This window comes from Parambassis ranga, unplaced genomic scaffold (assembly GCF_900634625.1).
Source record: "Parambassis ranga unplaced genomic scaffold, fParRan2.1 scaffold_21_arrow_ctg1, whole genome shotgun sequence".
Classification (NCBI taxonomy): domain Eukaryota; kingdom Metazoa; phylum Chordata; class Actinopteri; family Ambassidae; genus Parambassis; species Parambassis ranga.
Genome location: NW_021144767.1, coordinates 3714258 through 3733756, shown reverse-complemented (window position 1 = coordinate 3733756; position 19499 = coordinate 3714258). Strand labels below are relative to the sequence as shown.

Sequence of the window (19499 nt, the reverse complement as noted above, 5' to 3'; positions counted from 1 at the left end):
CCCTTGTTTCCCCTGACCGCACTCCACTGTCCTGTCTGTCCTCGCCAACTGAAATCCATTTAGAGCAACGTTAGAGTCCAGTGTTAGCACCGTTAGCCAAGTTTCAGTAAACAACAGCATGCACTACTACATTTTTTAAACAAAGATCTACAGCAGGGGTCTCAAACTCAACTTACCTGGGGGGGGGGCGATGGGGGTCGAGGCTGGGTGAGGCTGGGCCGCATCAAGTATTCCACAAAAAAGCATTCAAATATTCCAAAATACAACTGGTCCGATCTTCTCAATCTTCCAGGTCAGAATAGGGATGCAAATTATCGAGGAATTCATTAATCGTAAATTGATATGCAGCGATTTTCCCTCAGTTTCACTAAGATTAAAAGCTAAACATTGTTTACTAAATAAAAACTGCATGTCATATTCCTTAATGACTGATTTGCTGTACCATTGGGGTCCTAAAGGACCGGTGACACCTATGTCACCGTGGGTCCTTAAGGAAACAGGCTGGTTTGTTTGTAGGTGATTTTGTGTTTACAGACGCAGAGCTAGCAAATTTTAAAAAGGCTCTATCGACTTGCTAAAGGTAAGATTTGACCAGTCAAGGCTTGGAATGACTACATAACACATCCTTTATTACATAAACATGTTGTAAACACATGTATTGAACAAATGCACTTCAGATAAAAAATCAAATCAGATAAAAATCATTGTGATATATATGTCACACCGGCCCTTTAGCCAAAAAAAATCGGTGAAAAAATGATGTGACATTATGATGAAACTCTCGAGGGTTAAAAGTCTCTCCTTCGAGCCGGATTTGAACCAGCGACCTAAGGATTTCAGTTTTATTGTCTCACTACAGTCCTCCATTCTACCAACTGAGCTATCGAAGGGTGGGATGAGAAAGAAATGCCTGAGCACAGCCGAGTGTTCATAGTTGACTCAAACACAGGTCATCTGTGCTTGATTTGAAAGTCAGGATTGTGGATTGGATTTGTGTGTTCATAAAGACGTGAAAAAAATCAGACCAGATTTTCCTCATCCTGGAATGCAGCTCAAGACTTTGTGGTAGTATGACCACTTTACATCTTGACCATACTAGAATAGAATAGAATAGAATAGAATAGAATAGAATAGAATAGAATAGAATATATACTTTGAGGCAAGGCGTCTGGACTTGTAGAGTTTTCTTGAAGACGTTTCGCTGCTCATCCAAGCAGCTTCATCAGTTCTAACTGTTTGGTGGGAAACATGGTTAATATGTGGCTACAGACCTCAGTGGGTGGGTCTGGGTCAAACTTAAAAACAATTGCACTAAATGTTTCCATAACTACCTGTGATGATCTGGCAGGTGTGTCTAACGACTGGCTAACGACTATGAAACTGTCGGAGGGGGACTGGTTGACAGCCCTTTGTTCTTGCTGTGAGTATGTGCAAACTTCCTGGGAATGGATGGAATCACTGCATTGTATGCTTCCTGGGGAAGCCAATCCATGCCTGTATGGACTCCCCAAGACTCACAAGGAGTCCCCCTCAGACCCATCGTCAGCAGCACAAACTCAGTCACATACAACATGGCTAAGCACTTGGCTGAACTCCTGACACCACTGGTAGGACTTTGTGAACAAGGTAGAGAAGATCCGAATGGACCCAGACGACACTATGGCCTCATTTGATGTCACCTCCCTGTTCACCTGCATCCCTACATCAGAAGCCACAGAGACGGTAAGGACGTGCCTCACACAAGACAGCACACTCAAGGAAAGAACCAACCTCATGCCAGACCACATCTGTGACCTGCTGGACCTCTGCCTGACCACCACTTATTTCCAGTACAATGGGAACTTTTACAGACAGAAGCACGGCTGTGCGATGGGATCACCTGTGTCTCCTATTGTGGCCAACCTCTACATGGAAGAAGTGGAGAGAAGAGCCTTGAGTTCCTTTTCTGAAACCACCCCCACCCACTGGTTTAGATATGTGGATGACATCTGGGTGACCAATGAAGTGGAACGGTTCACAGAACACATCAACGCAGTGGACAACAACATCAAGTTCACTCGGGAGGACATCAGGGAGAACAATCTGGCCTTCTTGGACTGCACAGTACATATTGAGGAGGACAGGAGCCTCAATGTGGAAGTATACAAGAAACCCACACACGGACCAGTACCTGTTGTTTGATTCACACCACCCATTGGAACACAAACTGGGAGTCATCAGGACCCTGCAGCACAGAGCACAAACTGTACCAACCAGCTCAGAGGGGAAGAAGAAGGAGCAACACCACATCAGGAAGGCCCTGCAAACCTGTGGCTACCCCAAGTGGGCACTCATCAAAGCCACAAAAACAAGACCCCCCCAACAACAAGAAGACGGAGGACAACAACCGGCGGAAAAAGAACATCTCCATTCCATAGGTGTCAGGAGTATCAGAGAAACTCTGCAGGATCTTCAACAACCATGACATTTCGGTCCATTTCAGACCGATGACAACACTGAGACAGAGACTGGTTCACCCGATGGATAAGATTCCCAGGGAGAAACACAGCAATGTGATATATGCAGTCCAGTGCAGTGAGGAATGCTCTGATCTATACATTGGAGAAACTAAACAACCACTCCACAGAAGAATGGCTCAGCACAGGAGAGCCACCTCCTCAGGACAAGACTCAGCTGTTCACCTCCACCTCAAAGAGAAAGGACACTCCTTTGAGGACAACAATGTTCACATTTTAGACAGAGAGGAAAGGTGGTTTGAAAGAGGAGTCAAGGAAGCATCTATGTTAAGCTGGAAAAACCTTCCCTTAACAGAGGTGGTAGCCTCAGACATCATCTTTCTACCACATACAATGCAGGGATGCCATCCATTCCCAGGAAGTTTGCACATACTCACAGCAAGAACAAAGGGCTGTCAACCAGCCCCCCTCCGGCAGTCTCACAGTCATTAGCCAGTCGTTAGACACACCTGGCCCAGTCAGCCATGGAAACCTTTAGTGCTATTGTTTGTGAGTTTTACCCAGACCCACCCACTGAGGTCTGCAACCACATATAAACCATGTTTCCCCACCAAACAGTTAGAACTGATGAAGCTGCTTGGATGAGCAGCGAAACGTCTTCAAGAAAACTCTACAAGTCCAGACGCCTTGCTTCAATCTTCTCTACGTATTAACATATCATATTTTCACAGCAGTTTTAAGGTGTGTACATACTCCTAAAGGTTAAATTAAGAATTTTTGTTGGTGCAGTAGTCAGTGCGCATATGAGAGATATTCTCACTAACATACTGCAATGTAGATGTCTTTGTTAAAAAAAAGGACCATATTTCACTTGTTTGTGAGCAACCACAGCCGCAGTAGGCAGCGCGTCAGTCTCATAGTCTGAAAAGAGTAGTAGCCAGCACGTATACGAGACATATTGGCACTAACATGGGCACTGTATATGAAAAAAAGGCCTTAAACTTCCTGGTATTGTGTTCACAATGGTGGCATTGATCCCCAGCCTCTGTCACACAGTCTGTTCAGTGTGGGGCCCCTTAAGGTCTGTGTTCTACACATGCACAATGGGTAGGCAACCACCAGATTGTATAGTAAGCACTGACAGACACCTGCTTTTTTGGTCATTTCCTCTGTACATTAACTTGTCGATGCTACTATTTAATATTATGTACCTGTAAATGGTGAGTGTGTGTACTCTTTATTCAATGCTGTCTCTAAAAGTTGTGCCCCGTGTGAGGGTTGAACTCACGACCTTCAGATTATGAGACTGACGTGCTGCCTACTGCGCCAAGGAGGCCAAAAAACTGGGACATATGGTCTTCTTTTTTTTTTTTTTTAAACAAAGCTCTACAGCAGGGGTCTCAAGGCGATGGGGGTCGAGGCTGGGTGAGGCTGGGCCACATCAAGTATTCCACAAAAAAAAAGCATTCAAATATTCCAAAAAACAAAATACAACTGGTCCGATCTTCTCAATCTTCCAGGTCAGAATAGGGATGCAAATTATCGAGGAATTCATTCATTGTAAATTGATATGCAGCGATTTTCCCTCAGTTTCACTAAGATTAAAAGCTCCTTAAGGAAACAGGCTGGTTTGTTTGTAGGTGATTTTGTGTTTACAGACGCAGAGCTAGCAAATTTTAAAAAGGCTCTATCGACTTGCTAAAGGTAAGATTTGACCAGTCAAGGCTTGGAATGACTACATAACACATCCTTTATTACATAAACATGTTGTAAACACATGTATTGAACAAATGCACTTCAGATAAAAAATCAAATCAGATAAAAATCATTGTGACATATATGTCACACCGGCCCTTTAGCCAAAAAAATCGGTGAAAAAATGATGTGACATTATGATGAAACTCTCGAGGGTTAAAAGTCTCTCCTTCGAGCCGGATTTGAACCAGCGACCTAAGGATTTCAGTTTTATTGTCTCACTACAGTCCTCCGCTCTACCATCTGAGCTATCGAAGGGTAGGCTGAGAAAGAAATGCCCGAGCACAGCCGAGTGTTCATAGTTGACTCAAACACAGGTCATCTGTGCTTGATTTGAAAGTCAGGATTGTGGATTGGATTTGTGTGTTCATAAAGACGTGAAAAAAATCAGACCAGATTTTCCTCATCCTGGAATGCAGCTCAAGACTTTGTGGTAGTATGACCACTTTACATCTTGACCATACTAGAATAGAATAGAATAGAATAGAATAGAATAGAATACAATACAATACAATACAATAGAATAGAATATATACTTTGAGGCAAGGCGTCTGGACTTGTAGAGTTTTCTTGAAGACGTTTCGCTGCTCATCCAAGCAGCTTCATCAGTTCTAACTGTTTGGTGGGAAACATGGTTTATATGTGGCTACAGACCTCAGTGGGTGGGTCTGGGTCAAACTTAAAAACAATAGCACTAAATGTTTCCATAACTACCTGTGATGATCTGGCAGGTGTGTCTAACGACTGGCTAACGACTATGAAACTGTCGGAGGGGGACTGGTTGACAGCCCTTTGTTCTTGCTGTGAGTATGTGCAAACTTCCTGGGAATGGATGGAATCACTGCATTGTATGCTTCCTGGGGAAGCCAATCCATGCCTGTATGGACTCCCCAAGACTCACAAGGAGTCCCCCTCAGACCCATCGTCAGCAGCACAAACTCAGTCACATACAACATGGCTAAGCACTTGGCTGAACTCCTGACACCACTGGTAGGACTTTGTGAACAAGGTAGAGAAGATCCGAATGGACCCAGACGACACTATGGCCTCATTTGATGTCACCTCCCTGTTCACCTGCATCCCTACATCAGAAGCCACAGAGACGGTAAGGACGTGCCTCACACAAGACAGCACACTCAAGGAAAGAACCAACCTCATGCCAGACCACATCTGTGACCTGCTGGACCTCTGCCTGACCACCACTTATTTCCAGTACAATGGGAACTTTTACAGACAGAAGCACGGCTGTGCGATGGGATCACCTGTGTCTCCTATTGTGGCCAACCTCTACATGGAAGAAGTGGAGAGAAGAGCCTTGAGTTCCTTTTCTGAAACCACCCCCACCCACTGGTTTAGATATGTGGATGACATCTGGGTGACCAATGAAGTGGAACGGTTCACAGAACACATCAACGCAGTGGACAACAACATCAAGTTCACTCGGGAGGACATCAGGGAGAACAATCTGGCCTTCTTGGACTGCACAGTACATATTGAGGAGGACAGGAGCCTCAATGTGGAAGTATACAAGAAACCCACACACACGGACCAGTACCTGTTGTTTGATTCACACCACCCATTGCAACACAAACTGGGAGTCATCAGGACCCTGCAGCACAGAGCACAAACTGTACCAACCAGCTCAGAGGGGAAGAAGAAGGAGCAACACCACATCAGGAAGGCCTTGCAAACCTGTGGCTACCCCAAGTGGGCACTCATCAAAGCCACAAAAACAAGACCCCCCCAACAACAAGAAGACGGAGGACAACAACCGGCGGAGAAAGAACATCTCCATTCCATAGGTGTCAGGAGTATCAGAGAAACTCTGCAGGATCTTCAACAACCATGACATTCCGGTCCATTTCAGACCGATGACAACACTGAGATAGAGACTGGTTCACTCGAAGGATAAGATTCCCAGGAGAAACACAGCAATGTGATATATGCAGTCCAGTGCAGTGAGGATTGCTCTGATCTATACATTGGAGAAACTAAACAACCACTCCACAGAAGAATGGCTCAGCACAGGAGAGCCACCTCCTCAGGACAAGACTCAGCTGTTCACCTCCACCTCAAAGAGAAAGGACACTCCTTTGAGGACAACAATGTTCACATTTTAGACAGAGAGGAAAGGTGGTATGAAAGAGGAGTCAAGGAAACATCTATGTTAAGCTGGAAAAACCTTCCCTTAACAGAGGTGGTGGCCTCAGACATCATCTTACTACCACATACAATGCAGGGATGCCATCCATTCCCAGGAAGTTTGCACATACTCACAGCAAGAACAAAGGGCTGTCAACCAGTCCCCCTCCGGCAGTCTCACAGTCATTAGCCAGTCGTTAGACACACCTGGCCCAGGCAACCATGGAAACATTTAGTGCTATTGTTTGTTAGTTTTACCCAGACCCACCCACTGAGGTCTGCAACCACATATAAACCATGTTTCCCCACCAAACAGTTAGAACTGATGAAGCTGCTTGGATGAGCAGCGAAACGTCTTCAAGAAAACTCTACAAGTCCTGATGCCTTGCCTCAATCTTCTCTACGTATTAACATATCATATTTTCACAGCAGTTTTAAGGTGTGTACATACTCCTAAAGGTTAAATTAAGAATTTTTGTTGGTGCAGTAGTCAGAGCGCATATGAGAGATATTCTCACTAACATACTGCAATGTAGATGTCTTTGTTAAAAAAAGGACCATATTTCACTTGTTTGTGAGCAACCACAGCCGCAGTAGGCAGCGCGTCAGTCTCATAGTCTGAAAAGAGTAGTAGCCAGCACGTATACGAGACATATTGGCACTAACATGGGCACTGTATATGAAAAAAAGGCCTTAAACTTCCTGGTATCGTGTTCACAATGGTGGCATTGATCCCCAGCCTCTGTCACACAGTCTGTTCAGTGTGGGGCCCCTTAAGGTCTGTGTTCTACACATGCACAATGGGTAGGCAACCACCGGATTGTATAGTAAGCGCTGACAGACACCTGCTTTTATGGTCATTTCCTCTGTACATTAACTTGTCGATGCTACTATTTAATATTATGTACCTGTAAATGGTGAGTGTGTGTACTCTTTATTCAATGCTGTCTCTAAAATTTGTGCCCCGTGTGAGGGTTGAACTCACGACCTTCAGATTATGAGACTGACGCGCTGCCTACTGCGGACAAGCTGGGGAACAATAGTCTGTCATGGGGGGAAGAAAGGAAAGAAGGGGGGAAGAAGGGGGAAGAGGGAAAAGAAGGAAAAAAATGAGGAAAAAATGAGGAAAGAGAAGGAAGAAGAGGAGAAAAATGAGAAAAAACGTGAGAGAAGGGAAGAGATGATTTTTATTTGGACATAAATTATTTTAAACCTGTTTTTCATTTTTATGTTAATTTATGCTTCGACCCCAAGGTTCCCGGTTCGAGTCCCACAAACGCCAAATATTAATGCATTAGATTTGGACTGATTTAAAAAAATGTGTAACTGGACATCACTTTAACACCGATTTTGCCGATTATTAACCTTACGTTACTGATATATTGATATTTTTATGTCTGCATTTGTGGTGTGTGGTGAGATCCATCATCGCCCTCTACACGCCCTCATGTACACAGCACTTAACAGACTCTAATCTCAACACAAAACACACAGAAAACAATACATTACTCACTTTACCAAACTTTATTTATAGTTGTCACAAGCATTTTACAGAGTAATAAATTATAACAAAAACAATTATTTATAAAAATAGGTCTGGCACAGTGCTGAGGGTATTTGTCCGAGGGGTTATCTATGCCTCTCTCATATTACTTTTTTTGTTTTATGTTGTCCAGCCACTGCTCTTTTGGGACAGTCTCTACTTTCAGTAGACTGTCCCCTTGTACTGGCTGTGCCCCGTTTCTGCTGTTCTGTACTGTCCACACTTCTTACACGTGTTGTGCAGTACTTCACGCTGCAGTGTACGTGCAGGAGCAGCAGTAGTCACAGGGGCAGGAGAAGGACAGGCTGGGGCAGATGCTGGGGGCACATTTGCATGGGGCAGAGGGTCAGCTGCCACGACTGGGGAGGTCCAGCACCTGCATCAGTACCATACTGTCCTGCCTCTTCACCCTCTTGTTGTGCCACTGCACCAGAGTAGTGTGGTTAATGTCCACCAGCTGCATACTAGTCTGCTGCATGACAGCCCCATTACACAGAATAAGCTGCCTTATTTTACGGTAATCCTCCAAGATGTGGTCCCATCTGGAAAATGTGCTTGTCCCCCTTTTCTTGGGACTACGGTGGATAGCACAGAGCCTAATGAAGATCATTTCCACTAGACGACAGCAATCTGGCCACTGAGCCAGTGGTGCAGTAGTGGTGAGCGCTTGTCGCTCTCCACCCCGGGTGTAAAGTCCTGCCTCTTCTCTGGCGACCTAAACCTGCCTGTATTCAGCCTGCTCTGGTGCCTGGCAGCAAACACCACCCTTTGCTTGTCGTAGTCCAGAAGGTTCTGCCACAACGCAACAATGGTGCTGACCTGAGAGAGAGCAGAATGACAACACAGGCACATGAGAAAAGAAAATATAAGCGTGGACATGTATGACAGGCGCAGAAGCACACACAAACATCTGACCTGCTGACTGGTGAGGGCTAGAGAGGACTGCTTCCTCAGCTCCACCAGATACTCTGCCAAGCTGTCAACTCTGTCTATGCCTGCCACACCAGCATCAACCACAGCCTGGGGGAAAACAGAGATGAGAAATATAAGAACCCAGAAAGCACAAATCACACAATAATATTTCTTAATAGCAACTAATGTTACTACAAATAAATGTGCTTTAACATACCCAGATGCTGAGGATACACCAGGCTGTGGCATGGAGGTGGTGGTAGCCTCCTCCTCACAGAGGATGAGGACTGGTGGTCCTCCTAGCCACCAAGCTAGGCTTTAATGCAGCAGAGTGCACCCCACCAAAGGGAGATTTAGTGAACTGGAGAGAGAGGAGCAGGACACTGAGTGGCAGGCTGGTAAAGCAACATTACATGATGTAACAGACACAGCATTTGATGTTATCTGTGTGTATTGAAGCAACTGTCACTCATTAAACTGCATGATGCTATATAATAATGTCCATAGTAAGTAACAGGCTAACACTTTACCTTCTCATAGAGGTCATGCCACCTCTGCTGCCTAGGAGCTGGCCTGCAGCCTCCAGCAGGGCAAACACCTGAGCTGGCAGCCTGCTCATCCACTCATCTTCTCCCATAGCCGTGTGGCTCTTAGGCTTATTGCTCATCTAAAGATACTGACAACAATAAAAAACGCTGAGCATGCAATAATGAACAACGCGCTGTGACGCCGCTGCACTAAATAAACAGTTAATATGCGAATACATACGCGTCCACAGCGATCGTGTAATATAAAGAACCCGTTCTCCTGGTTTTCAAATAATGTACGGAAGCGCTGAACTGAATTATGTTTTCTTTATGTCACTATAACGTGATCTTATCACGTTATAACAAGCTAGCGGCTCATCGCGTCCTGTCATGCTATAACGGGATGAGCCGCTGTTTTACAACGTGACAGCGTCTTATCACGTTATAACGATACAAGACGCTATTGTAAACCGCATGTTTACAGTATTTACTTACTTTTTAGACGTGTTGAATCCTTCGTCGTAGATGACTGACTGACTGGAAACGGTTGCTATGGACTCGCTACGTCATCCAATGTAGAATGGAAATGCGCGCTGCCATTGGCGCTGTCGAGCGTCGTCGCGCGATTGGATGAAATCCAATCTTACATTGGACGGCGGCGTACGCGATAGGCCGAGGAGATTGGAATTGGACAGACTGTCGTGAGCCAGGTAGGCCACTGATGCCACAAATCGCGCCAAGAGCGCCGGTTCGAATCCCACTAGCGCCCATGTGTTGACGTTGATGCCACAAATCGTGCCGAGAGCCCCGGTTCGAATCCCACTAGGCGCGTTAATATTTTGCACTGAAATTACGCGAAACATATCGGTCGTTGTATGACATTTTACCGAGGTTATAATTAAAAACAAAGCGAAAGGAGTGATGCCGTTTGTATGTGACAAATTTCACGTGTCATTTGCTGTAATAGTCCAATTGCACATGCATGCATTGAGTGGAATAAATGCAATCTGCTCGCTATTTAGCTAATATGGATTGTATAAAATTTTATCCTTAATAACAATGTTAATGTTAATCTGCATTTTTCTTAACATCCTTTTTTGTATACCTACCTTGTCTGCAATAAAAGGCTCATCAATGGCTAGACTCTTGATTAACCCCCAAAACGCAAATTAGGTTTGTGTTGTTTTTATCATTTCATTTGAACCTTTCTACAAAAAGTATTTCATGGAATTAAATGGTAAATTAAATCTTGAATTCTGAATGAAAGCTTGCCTCATTCAATTGTGATACTCTTAAAGGCAGTCACACCTTTTCAAGAATCCACACATTCTAGAGGTCTAACAATACTGTCTGGGAGACCTATTGTTCAATCCATTGTCATGCTATGAGCCCTTACATGGCTACCTCCCAACATTATCGGCTCGTTATCATCTCCCATTCGACAGACATTTAGGCAAGCAAGCAAAACCCTGAAAACAGCAGCAGCAATTTAAGATTTTTCAAACTGTGCTACAGAAATCTAAAAAAAACCACATTATTTATCCTCAAAAAGATAGAAATTAATTACACAGAGGGAGAAATTTATACCAAAAATGTTTATTTACAAAATAACAATATACACATACATGAAAGTGCACTTTCTCTCTCTTTATTTCTCACTTTCTCTCTGCTCCTCATCCCTGACGCCTCCCTCGCTCTCCACTGAGGAACAAGGAGCAGACCCTGCTCTTTGTTTCTCTTTCCATAGCCTTTGGCTGCTAGGTGCTCCCTCCATTCAGCCAATGGCTCTCTTGCTGTCTCTGCACAGTACCAGTTTCCAAAGTATTGGTGGTGCCCTGGAAGCCGGCGGTCTTTCTGGCAACTTTTGCATACCACCACATCAACTTTTTTTGTATTTCCTGTGTTGTACACCTGCCTGTTCCCTCTCCTGCCTCCTTTTCCTGTTCCTCTGTGTTGTATATGGCACATCTTCCACCAGTGGTTGAGATGTGCCAGCTGGCAGGATCAGCTGTTGATGGGACCTGGGACCTGGCAGATGTGGGGGCTGAAACACCACAGGCATATACAGCAGAGATGTGTTGGTGGCAGGATGCTGCAGCGAAGTGGATGCCACACTGGCCTCTGGACGCTGCAGCGAAGTGGATGCCACACTGGCCTCTGGACGCTGCAGCGAAGTGGATGCCACACTGGCCTCTGGACGCTGCAGCGAAGTGGATGCCACACTGGCCTCTGGACGCTGCAGTGAAGTGGATGCCTGGTTGGCCACAGGATGCAGATAGGAGGATGGGGGGCCTGACTCACCAAAACACAGCCGCCTTTTAAGTTTGGCCATGCCTGCTGTATTGGCTGGCAAGGTAAAGATATGTGGGTTATCCCCCACAGCCATGGTTAGGAGAGCTTCTTTTTGAGGTGTGGATGGCTGCTGCACCGCTCCTGCAATTGGAGCTTTTGGAGACTGAATGCCTTGCTGAAGCACCTCGGTCTCCTGAGATCGGCTCCGCTTGTTGTACCTGGAACAACAAAACAACAACAAAAGGGCAGAGTTTTAAAGAAGGGTGTAGGCCAAACAAAACATAGTACACATATTTTCACATATTTACTCACCACTGTGCCAGTGTTGCTGTGTTCACCTCAGGCAGCTGGATGGTGGTCTCAGACATCACACAGGCGTTGTTGATAACACACTGGCGTATGTTGCTGTATGCATGAATAATCTGAGTCCATCGGCTCTGGCTGCCTGTGGGACTCTTTTTTCGGCCAGTGATAGTCATGAAGAGGTGGATAAAGATGGCTTCCACCAGCCGGTTGCAGTTTGGCCACTGGGCCGGAGCATGTGACCCGACAAAAGACCTGGAAATTTAAGGCAGTGTAAAACTTAGCAATAATGGGTCACACCTGCTTTAAACAAAACAAGTCAATAAAGAAACAAACACAAAAATTAATTGAACATACCATTTGGTGGACTCCACCCCTGGTGCCACCAAATTTTTTGTGGCCCTAAACCGACCCTTGGTAAGGCTATCCTGATGCCGAGGAGGGTATTTAGTTCTAGCCTTGTCAAAGTCTGACAGCACATGCCAGAGGTCTATGATGTGTCGTGCCTCCTCCTGTGTTAGGGCAAGGCTGTGGTCCTTCAGAGACACAAGGCAGCGTGCCAACTCCTGGACTGCTGCATAGCCGGGGATGTTGTCTGGCCCAACAGAGTCCTAAATGAATGAAATGCATTGACAAACTTCAACAAAATATCTGATTGATTCTTGTAACAGCTTTCCAATATTTCATGTATTTTTTCCACTGATTGTGAATGTATATTGTTAAAATTAATCATTTTTACATGTTATTTTGAAAAAGTAATGACCAAATGTTGCAGTACACAGACGTCTAATGTGCAATTATAAAGCCTGCAGTGGTGTGAGGTCTTACGTTAGTTGTAGGAGGTTCTGCTCTAGCCAAAATCATTTGCAAAAAGGTGAAAACTTACTGTAGATGCAGACACAGCAGCAGATGCGTCTGTGGCAAGTGGAGAGGCCCCAGTAAGCAAATCTCCTGAGCTAGCAGGAGCAGGAGGAGCAGGAACAGGAGCTGGAGACACGTCTGTGGTGAGTGGAGAAGCTGTGGCAGTGGGACCTGTGAGTAGAGGATCTTCCGGCAAGGGTACAGTGAAGTCCTCAAACTCCTCTGGCGCCTGCTCAACATAGCCCTCATCATCAGCCACAGTCACAGTGTCTGTCTCCATGGCAGCCAATGTGTGCTTGTAGTCCTCTAGTGCAGTGCCTGTCTGGTCATACAAATATTCCACCCCAATAAGCTCTCCTGAAAATCACACAAACATACACAAACACATCAAATTATATGTCATGTACAAACAGATGCAATAAACTTAATAATACAGATGAGCTTTATCAGACATTAAGAAACTGTACCAGTATATTTTCTTGGTGGTGTGTAGTTCACCAGCTTCAGTCCCATGACGTTCTCTGCAAGCTGGTTGACTGCATGCCGGAGAAGGCCACTGTAAGAATGGGGCTCCACTCTTCCTTCAGCTGCCCTGCCTCTGTCCTCATTCCACCTGGCAAGTCCATCCACCAGATAGGCCTGGAATAAGTTGGCACCGGCCAGAGTTCCTAAAGAGAAAATATATCTCTGTTATTAAATTGTGCTTAATTCTCTACATCAAACTACATTTTAGCTGTGCAAAAGTTGGGAAGAAGTTTCACTTGGGATGAATCTATTCATGTGGAGATGAAAGCTCTCCAGAGATGTTGATCCCCTGGCGCATCTGTATGTTGGCAGTGTGTGCCCCCCCTTCTGCAGGGTCCCCGTCTGCATGTACAGCTGCACGCCAGGGGGGTCCTGGAGGCAACGGAGGTGTTTTTTCTGCACCTTTCAGATCTCCACCATCCGCTCGCTGTAGAGGAGGGGCACACCAAGGGTGTTGCACCCCCTGTCCGCATCATAGGCCACCAAGAGCTGGGTGATGAGTGCCTCTATCTCAGTGCTACTCCTGGTGGTCCGTCTGCAGTGCAGCGCCATCTCTGCTCTGGAGATGTGCCGCATGACAGCAGCAGTGGTGGAGGGGTGTAGGTGTCTTGCTGCCAGCTCAGCGCACTTGGCCTCCCTCAGGGCACGCACATCATCCTCATCCCAGATGAAAATACACTGGCTCAGCTGGTTCATGAAGCCAGCATAAAGGGAGTGTGAGTCTGTGGTGCATCCCACGGCAATCCTCCGCATGAAGTGCCACACATCGAGTCGTATCTGCATGCAGCCCCATGGTCTAAACATGCTGTGAAGATGTGTGGACCCACAGCAGTCCCGGTCCACATACAGCACCTCAGGAGGTGGTACTCCTGCATCTTTCACCTGCCAGCTTCTTGACAATTTTCTTAGTGGAGTCCATCTTTAAGACTCTGCCAAAAAGCGAGGTGATGGATGCCTTGATCTCCTCTAACCTGCCAAGCACATCCTGACACTATACCTGCATTAGCCATCGATGTTTTGGCACAGGTATCATTGCTGGCATGTTCCCAATGGCCACTGGAGCAACAAGCCCTGCAGATACGGCTCTAGCAACTCCACTGCAGTCTGTCAGGAACTGGAGCTGCTTCTGCAGCCAGACCTCAACATGCTGCTCTTCCAGCTGTCTCTGGACCTGGCTGCTGCTGTTCCCCAGGCCTCTCTGCCGCATAACGTGCATATCACATCCCAGCTTGGCTGTGAGCAAACAGGGGAACTGCATGCGATGGCCGATGTCTAACTGGTGGATGATGTTGCTCGCCCAGCTTATGACTTTCCGCTTGCACCCCTTACATGAAAGATACTCCGCCACCATGAAATATGTGCCACTGACACCAACAACCTGGCGTACCCTTTGATGCAGTCCAGCTGATGTTAGTTCCTCCTTCCCACAGTCTTTATGAGGGCAGAGTATCTTCATGCGCCACAGCTTCCTTGGCATCCACAAGAACAGTGGGTGGCCAAAGTACTGCTCCATTGGTGGAATGCCAGTGGGAGCAAGTGATGGCTGTGGTGGGTACCACCACATTCTGTCCACCCTGGTGAAGTCCAGCTCGGGTTGTCCAGTTCTGGACCACTTAAACAAAGTTTTTGAAATCCACTGCTGGTCTAGCACTGGCAAGGCTGGTATCCAGCCAGCAGGGAGACAAAGTCTGCTCTCTGTTAAACAGAATACAAGATGTGCAGTGTAAGAATTTTGCTTTCTTTATTTATTTGCTGAATGCTTTCTATTTATTGTTGAATTGGAACTCACGTGTTGCTACTGACTCCTCCACTTGCTCTGCTGCCATGACCAGGTCCCTGTCGTCCATGTCACATGGTGGCTCCGTGGCACATGGCACTGCTGGTGCAGGGACTGGGAGGATGAGCTCTGATGAGCCTCGCGTTGGAATGGCTGGAGAAAACATTAATGAATAAGTAAAAAAAATATATATATACTATGTACTCAGATATTATTGAGATCACACAACTATAATTACATCATACTTACTAGGCTGAAACCTGGAGGTGGAAGAAGAGACTAGTCTTTTGACAGACATGTCAAGGCTCCTTTGGGTGAGGTTCTTTCCCGCCAGCAAAGCATGCAGTGATGTGACTGGCACACGCACTGTTGAAGGGGCTCGGCTGGTGGGTGGTGTAGCAGAGGCACTGCTGGTGGAGAGTGGGGACTGGCTTACAGTTGTTGCAGTAGAAGCAGGGGGCTGGCTGGTGGACGGCGTGGCAGAAGCACCACCAGGGGTTGGCACTGCAGAGGCTGAGGCAACACTGATGGTAGGTGTAGCCTTGGCAATGGTGGAGGAAGATGTGTGGGTGCTCGCCCGTTGGAGCTTAATGGAGATAGCCTCCCGGCCCTCAGGAAACAGCTCCATGTAGCGGCGGAAGGCTTCCTTATTGGCCCTGTTGTTAATGGAGTCCTTCACCTCACCCTTCTCACTCTCCCTGATCATTGAGGCCACCAGGTAACCACCATACCCCAGAGCATTTTCCAGCACCCACTTGAATGTCTGCCCCCTAAACATTCCGACCTGCAGCTTATGTAGACCCAGCACACACACCTTGTTGTCTGGGTCGAGGCCTTGTGCAACTGCAGCCTGTCTGGCTGACTCCAGCACCTCCTCTGGTGAAAGAGGATGAGACCATGGCTGGGCCCTGCTCTTCACCCGGCCAGCATCATGGGAGTCATTTAGGATTATGGTCCCATCGGGTCTCTTCCTGAAGACAGGGTCCATGTCTGCCAGTAAAAAGTCATAAAAGAACAACAATTAGAGAAGAACAAGAACACGGAGGCCAAGCATAATGTTTAACTAAGCACCTATCAGACCATTAGCCTAATGTAACATAATAGCTTATTGTTTGTTGTTTAAACAACTGTAAATTATAAGTGTTTATAACAAATATATTATCATAGGCTATTGAAAACAGCGTGATGCTATGACATAGTAATACTATGCCATAGTAATAAAAGCCCATTAAATGTAACGGTACTCGCCGGCAGAAATTAAAATTGCAGACAGTTAGCGGAGTAAATTATCCTGCGGATAGCCGTCCAACAGCGATGTAGCTCGGAAAATGGAATGACGTTGACCATAGCAACAGCGCAGTGACCGGGTCATTCTCCGCCTCCAGCAGCGGTCCGAGCTGAGATTGGCCAGCTCGTTGCCACGGATGTAGGCGGGAGCTGGCAAATTGTGGTAGAGGACAGCTCTGTCATTGGTCGATTCATGGTCAATTCGTGGTAGCACTCGGCCTCGTGATTGGCTGTCGGCGGAGGTGGGGCTAGCAAATCGTGGTAGAGGGCGACTCTGTCATTGGTCAATTCGTGGTAAATTCGTGGTAGCACTCGGCCTCGCGATTGGCTGTAGGAGGAGGCGGCTTGCTCGACACACGGGCGGCCGGAGGCGCCATACGGGCTCTACATGTTGTTTCAGAGACTAATTCAGACAGGTTAACTGAAACAGAGAGCATTGATTAAGGGTGAACTTCCTGTGTGTGCAGACAGTGGAGGGGGGTTCAGGTGTTATAAATTGGCATCCCCATGGTCCAGATGAAGAAGCGGTTCCAGTTCCTCATATGCTCACTTCTGCTAGTCCATAGGGGACAGTGGTCCTATACACATAAAGAATACATACTTAATGAATTTATGTGTTTTTATAGAGGACTTCTTCATATTGTCTGAACCTGAGGAGGAGGAGGAGGAAGTCCTGTTCATATCAGCTGACAGGACTGATTCTGGTGTCAGCACATGTTGCTTTAATCTACAAAGTGAAATTGTTATTTGTTGCCAGTCATACACTCTCAGACTCTGGATTCCATTACAGGACAATGTGGACCTCATGACAGTGTTGTATGGAAAGCCAGTTCAGTTCATTTCTAGTTGGAAAGCTGCCCTGTGATGACACAAACAGAGCGATGACGCCAACGCTAGCTAACGTGGGTGGGCGTCGACTTTTGTGGAGGTAGTAGTTGGTTGATGAAACTTGGTGAGTTTCAGTGATATTTAGCGAGTTCCTGTGAGTGCCTGTGAGTGTCAGTGAGTACCTTTGCGTGACAGTAAGTGGCACTGAGTGTCAGAGCAGAGTTTCCAGCTTGTTAGTTAGTTAGCTCTTCATAATGCTGAGGCCATTTTTGGTCTCTTCATCTTTCTGATGTCACAGAAGATGAAGAGAATGAAAGAGAGGAACACCCCAGTTTGACTGCTGATGATCCTCTCAGCTGCTCTCACTATGCGATGAAGCGTCTTCCTGCAGGTGGCGGTGCAGGCTCCGTACCACACAGTGATGCAGCTGGACAGGATGCTCTCAACAGGCCCTCTGTAGAAGGTGCACAGGATGGAGGGAGGGGCTCTGGCTCTTTTAAGCTTGCGGAGGAAGTAGAGGCGCTGCTGTGCCTTCTTGGTCAGTGATGCAGTGTTGTTAGTCCAGGAGAGGTCCTCAGTGATGTGCACACCCAGGAACTTGGTGCTGCTCACCTGCTCCACAGCAGCACCGTCGATGGTCAGAGGGGTGTGCTGACTGTGTGCTCTCCTGTAGTCCACAACCTTTGTCTTCTCCACATTCAGGGAGAGGTTGTGGTCTCTGCACCACTCGACCAGAAGGTGCATCTCATTCCTGTAGTTTGTTTCATCTCCACTGGAGATGAGACCCACCACAGTTGTGTCGTCCACAAACTTCACAAAGATGTTGGAGTTGTGTGTTGGCGTGCAGTCATGGGTCAGCAGAGTGAAGAGGAGGGGGCTCAGCACACATCCTTGGGGAGCCCCGGTGTTCATTGTGATGGTGCTGGATGTGTTTCTGCCGACCCGCACTGTCTGAGGTCTCCCGGTGAGGAAGTCCAGCAGCCAGTTGCACAGCAAGTAGTTAGCCCCAGCTGGTTCAGTTTGTTGATGAGCTGCTGTGGGATTGTATTCAGACTTAAAATTACGCATAATTATGAGAGTTGGCACTTGAGCGACAGACGGTTGCCATATCACAGCACAAGTTTCTCCCCTAAACTCAGCTAGTGCTACCCCTCTTTGTCCGTATTTTGAGTTTTGGCGGACTCTGTCCATAGTTTTTACTGTTGAACTTAAAACACAACACGACGAGGATGGGATTCGAACCCACGCGTGCAGAGCACAATGGATTAGCAGTCCATCGCCTTAACCACTCAGCCACCTCGTCTGTTAGATCACTATGTCTTCACAGCTTCGAGCGAAAACACGCTGCAAAACTTGAACAAGGTCATAGAAGCGCTGACTGTCATGAACTTTCCTCCTCAGTCTTTGAAGGAGAACTTGTTTCTGTCGCAACTTTTGCCTTAAACATAAGCATCTTGTTTGAAGACAAACTTTGACAAACATTGAATGTCTCTCAGAAAGGGCAGGCTGACATGCTCAAACTGGTTGAACACAGCCGAGCATTTGACAGAGATGGAAGGATCATAAGAAGGGAGAGTAATTAGGGCCCTAGTGTATGGAGCCAAATTGGGGTCATAAGTTTTGTTCACCTGAAAAAATAAATTTCATTCAAACACTAAAACTTGAAACTGAAAATTTATGTTTTGATGTTGATTTTTTTCTGTTCAAAAATTTTTTTTGAATCAACTTTGAAATTCTTTTGAATAAATAGTTTATTTTCAGGTTTCATTTCAATAATTATTTTCATATTTACCATTTTATTTTTTTCAGTTTCAGATTCAAATCTTAATTTTTTACAGTTTCACATCTTGTTTCTTCAGGTTCAGATCTTTTTTCAGCTTCAGATTTACTTTTCAGGTTCAAATCTTTTTTCCACTTTCGCCTCTCCTTTTTTCACCTTTGAGGTTTTGACCCCGATTTGCTTGGGGGGGGGACATGGGTGTGGCCTGCTGAGTGACAGCAGGACAATGAAGGCTAAGGGCTTTGCTCAGCCACGGTGCATTCAGGGAACATTGGACATTTCAAAGGGTTACCTCAACACGCGCTATCTTTCATATTGATGTGACCTGCTGCAAAACATTGACACCAGTCAAAGTATAAGATGCTTCAAAGCAGACCTGGTAACAATCACTATATTGAGTCAACACATTATGGAATAATCTACAGTTTACAGTTGACAGATCTGTCAGTGATCGCGTGCCCGCAGTACTCATGGCGCATCATGGCCTCCGCTCCACCAGGGCAACAGACAT

General features: G+C 46.2%; 2 non-coding genes across 2 annotated transcripts; both read right to left on the bottom strand.

Annotated features, from left to right (window-relative positions):
- Nucleotides 1-4378: 4378 nt before the first annotated feature.
- Nucleotides 4379-4469, bottom strand: trnay-gua (transfer RNA tyrosine (anticodon GUA)). Its single transcript is given in 2 exon segments — nt 4379-4414; nt 4433-4469. It is a non-coding gene; the product is annotated as a tRNA-Tyr (tRNA).
- A 13960-nt stretch (nt 4470-18429) lies between these two features.
- Nucleotides 18430-18511, bottom strand: trnas-gcu (transfer RNA serine (anticodon GCU)). The gene has a single exon. It is a non-coding gene; the product is annotated as a tRNA-Ser (tRNA).
- Nucleotides 18512-19499: the final 988 nt, after the last annotated feature.